Raw genomic sequence first — 4,573 nt, 5'->3', positions numbered from 1 at the left:
TCGATATTTTTATCTTTTAGATAGATTTTTTAATCGATAAACCGTTGAAAGTTAATGTTTTTATCAAATTAGTCCTCGATGAATTCGAGTATTCGATATTTATCGTGTCATTTATCGATATGGTTATCGATATGTTTATCGATAATATACGTCATAGTTTAACAACAAATATTTGTTATCGATAAATTTCCATCGATATCGATTTAAGAATCCAATTTATGCTAACCAGTTGGACCACCTCCTCTATGCTTCAGTCCATGGAGAAGACTATTGCCAATGAAATCGATCCCAAGTTCATTTTCCAAAAATTCATGAATATAGCCTTCCGTGACATGACAAACAAACGACTATCCGTAGTAACATATAAACGCTAGAATAGGAGAAGCTCCAATAAAAAGTAGCACCATAAAGCTGAAAGCCTGGAGAACATGTCCACACACGCTTGCAGACAATGAAATTCGCTGCCAGGAAATTTCGTAAGAAAGGGTTTCGGAAGAAAAAGTTGATAATTAATAGCGAAATTTGAATATATGTACTAGTGAACCCGCTTGGCGTTAAAACGCCAAAGCTTAGTTTAACTTTTTAAACAGGTTGAAACACTATTCAAAACCCCAAAAAAAAAATTTCATAAGATTTATATAAAGACATTTCTGAGTGCAGAGAGGTCTTGCATGATGTCGATTTTTCTTTTCATAAAACTTATAACCACTCTACACCACTAGTTTTAGCTTCAAAAAATAAAACGTTATTGCACAACTATGTACAATTCCAGTTCATTAATTTGAGTTCTCATTTTGGAAATTCCAAATAACGGTGTATGAGAATCTAATGACCTGCAAAAAAGTAGGTAGCAATCCAATCAAAAGTATTATCAAATTAAAGTTTTCTTTAAAATCTTTCGTTTCACACTAATATTACGATATTTCATTTAACTTGTGTATAAGTAAAACAAATTTGACTCTTTAAACAGGTGGCAACCCTCTTTAAAAGTATTTTCCAACTTAAATCTTTTCAGATCTTTTTCATCTGGCATTGTGATACATATTTCAATTAACCGAACAATTATGTAGCCACGTGGGCTACTCTCCTTAATACAGCTCAGAAATAAATTATTTTCAAACTCATTTCGATTGATACCCATATTTTGACAATCCATTTAACTTATTAAATTATTTTAATTTAATTTTTTCAACAAAATTCTAAACGCTAAATATTTCTAAACACTCGTTTGTTTGGAGCAAATAATATCAGATCAGCTCGTTTCCACTAAGGTCGGGTCTACGTAATTGGAAAGACCCAGTTTTATGTATATCTGGCCAAGGACTGCCTTTGGGGAACGTTGGGAGCTGTTTAAACAACAAGACATCAGATTCTAGGAACTAGAGCAAGATGAGGCACTACAACTAGCAAACCTCCTATCGCTATCCGAAGTAAGGAAAAGAATTTGCAACAGAACGAAATTATGAAAGGATCATCAGCAGAAAAATTAAGAGATTTAAATTTAAGGCTAAGGTACTCCAAAGTAGTAAAAGATGCGATGAGCTTGTAAAAAAAATTACTTGCAATTACTTCATATTTCAGCTTACGGAAATCCGGCAAATAACCGATTGAAATTGTACCGACATTGTAAAGAGTTGCCGAGTGAATGCATTTTAAAGATACGCCAACACAACCAAATCGCAGTGTAACTTTCATAGATAAATTACACAAAAACGAAAAAAAATACTAATAATAATCAATACCAAAGCAAACAATTGAAAGAATGCACACATCACTTAAGTGCCACTTGAATAGCATTTGAAGGTAATTTCACGTTTTCACGATTAGAGGAAGAGAACTCGAAACTTCCAGTGCAATTGTAAATTAATTAATAGCGCGCGTTGCAAAAGCAACAATGCAAAAAATAAACACAATCAAAACAGAAAACAAGAGAATAGGCGCAATTACAAACGTGCTTGCCACACGCGCCCGCCTGCCGCCTGTCTGCCCACTCGCCTGCCCGCCGCCCGCCCGACTGCTTGCATGGTGGCGTACTTTGGAGGCATTAGCGAGAGCAGCAGCATCGTAATTTTGCCGCATAAATTAGCATTGAAGTATGGACGCAATGAATTTATGCATTAAAATGTGCATTCGCAATAGCTTCTGTGTAAGTGTGTGCTTGTGCGCTCCCTCCTTTTATTATGTATACGGTGACCATCCGTTCTGTTTTTTGCAGGACCGTACTGTTTTTCAAAGGTCGGTCCTGCGTAGTTTTCCAAACCTGAAAAACCTGAAAATGTACTGCTTTTTTCCAAGTGTCCTGCATTTGTCCCGCATTTTATCCGTTATTTTAAAATTATCGGACAATGGATGGATTTTTTCGAAAAAGTGTTTCTTGGTACTTTTCGTAGCTTTTCTTCAATATCTCATGAAAAAATCTCCCAATCAACGTAAGCGACTTACGTCTCGAAGGGTATTGATGTGCCTCTTACCAAAATATATAACTTGTGGCGACTTCAATGAAAATTATTAGTGCTACAGGCGACCATTTGCATTTTGTCGTCAAAGTAGAAAAAAGTAAGATTTTCAATCAAATACGCAGTTTTATTTGATTATTTTTTTCATTCGTTTAAAAATTCGATAAAGGAGATATATCATTACAGTAAATTTTGAGCCAGAGATAATGAAAATCGGATTATAAATGTAAATGCAAAGAAGTGCAATCTGCACAAATTATATATCTTTGTAAAGGGCACATAAATACCTTTGTAACTCGTCGTTTACGTCGATTCATGACGTAGATTTTTGACAAATAACTGCGAAAAGTATAAAAAACAAAAAAAATGGTATTGTTTTCGTTTTGAACGTAAGCTTTTGTAATTATAATATGTTTTACTATACTTTTATAAATATTCACGTAAAAAAAGATTAATATCGATGAAGAGAACGTGATTCGTTTTTAAAGTTTAAAATGTATTAAGAATTTAGAATCATAAATACTCTTTTGATATTTTTATACTACGTAAATATATGTAGGCATATTTTTGAAAAATTGTCCTTCATTTTGAATCCATATTTATGGTCACCGTAATTATGTAGAGTGTAGCAACTGCACTGGCATTCCAACTAGTCGGCCGTCCGACATCGACAACGACGACAACGACAACGACGACAACGACACCATACCAATCGTTAACACCTACTCACACCGCTGTTGGTGGCAAGTGTAGTGTATTCGGTATTGTTGGCTTGTTGTTGTTGTTGTTGTTGCCTTCTGATTGCAATTTAATGCTATTTTATTGGCATTTTTGCCATTTTTGTGCGTTAGTTGCTTGCTTTTGCTTTTATTGCATTTAGTGCAATTTATTCTCCATTTGTTTGTGCTTAACTCTGCACGTCGCGACGATAATACCAATGGCGAATTTTCGTCGTTGATTTTTTTTTTTTGTTTAGAACAAGAAAAATAATTAACAATCTAAGATGGATCTAATGGCTACAATTAAACAAGTTAGGCCCAGAGGGAGTCGTCTTCGTCCTAACTATGCAGAAGGCAAAGCTAGTGATTCTATATAACAGTGATGACAAAAGCTTGTGGCGCGTGTTTAAAGCTTGTTCAAGCTTTTTTAAAACTTTAAATGCACTCATATGGTAAAAGCTCTCCCTGGACAAGAGTGTTCGGAAAGATTGATCACTCAAAGACGAATTCACTACTTGCACTTTTGTCAGATACCTTTTCTGAACTACGCGAAATTCCGTTAAGGCCCGTATAAATCTCGAGCTTTCTTTACATCTGCTGAATTAATTAGGAAAAAAGGAACTACGATAGTTCCATGAGAAGCCCATTTTTCTAGACGAGCTGCCGCTCTGAGCTCGTATTCACGCTCTCTCCCCCCTTTTTTTTTACCCACCCCGTAAGAGAACATGAAATGTATGCAGCTACCAGTTCTTATTCGCTATTGAAGACGCGCGTGAAAAGACTGTTGACTTAATCTCCTAAAAAATGTTGTTTTGTAATTTAAAGCCGATTACGTACACAGGGTAATAATTTTAAAAAATTTGTTTGATGCCGAGATATCGTTGTGGTTTGTTATTGTTTAGGGTGCATTGACAATACTAAAAATATTTTTAATATTTTCCCCGACAATTTTTTATATTGCACAGCTAAAAAGGGATTTTGTAAATAAATAAAAAATATTTTTTCTATTTCAAATCCAAATTTTTGGATAGATACGAGCCGTGGATACCACAAACTATGTTGTGAACACTTCTGACAGTGGGCCATATAAAGCCTAACTGCAGTTAAGAGCTCAGGTAAGTTCCAAGAATTTCAACATCGGGTGATCAGAAAGGTTTTTTCTCTTAATTCTTACTCGTTTCTTTTCGTTTGCTTGTATTTAATAAGAGCAATTACCCCCCTTCGAGTTGTAATCTCGTTTCTCCAATACGCATAAACTTCAGTTAAGACTTGGCGGAATGTGAACTAGGTTATGACGAGAATTTTTCAAGTTCGTCGAATACATAACTTTTTAATTCTGCAGAATACCCGCTGTTTAAGCGACTTATGCATTTCCCGCATAAACAAAGAACAGCGAAC

At 35.0% G+C, this 4,573-nt stretch overlaps 1 protein-coding gene across 2 annotated transcripts in view; it reads right to left on the bottom strand.

Annotated features, from left to right (window-relative positions):
• LOC118747910 (serine/threonine-protein kinase NLK2) overlaps positions 1–4,573 on the bottom strand; it is a 337,056-nt gene that overhangs the window by 261,979 nt on the left and 70,504 nt on the right. The window lies entirely within an intron of this gene.

The sequence above is a fragment of the Rhagoletis pomonella genome, unplaced genomic scaffold, assembly GCF_013731165.1.
Source record: "Rhagoletis pomonella isolate Grant_MI unplaced genomic scaffold, Rhpom_1.0 Rhpom_scaffold_00012, whole genome shotgun sequence".
NCBI lineage: Eukaryota > Metazoa > Arthropoda > Insecta > Diptera > Tephritidae > Rhagoletis > Rhagoletis pomonella.
This window is presented reverse-complemented; position numbering and strand designations above follow the sequence as displayed.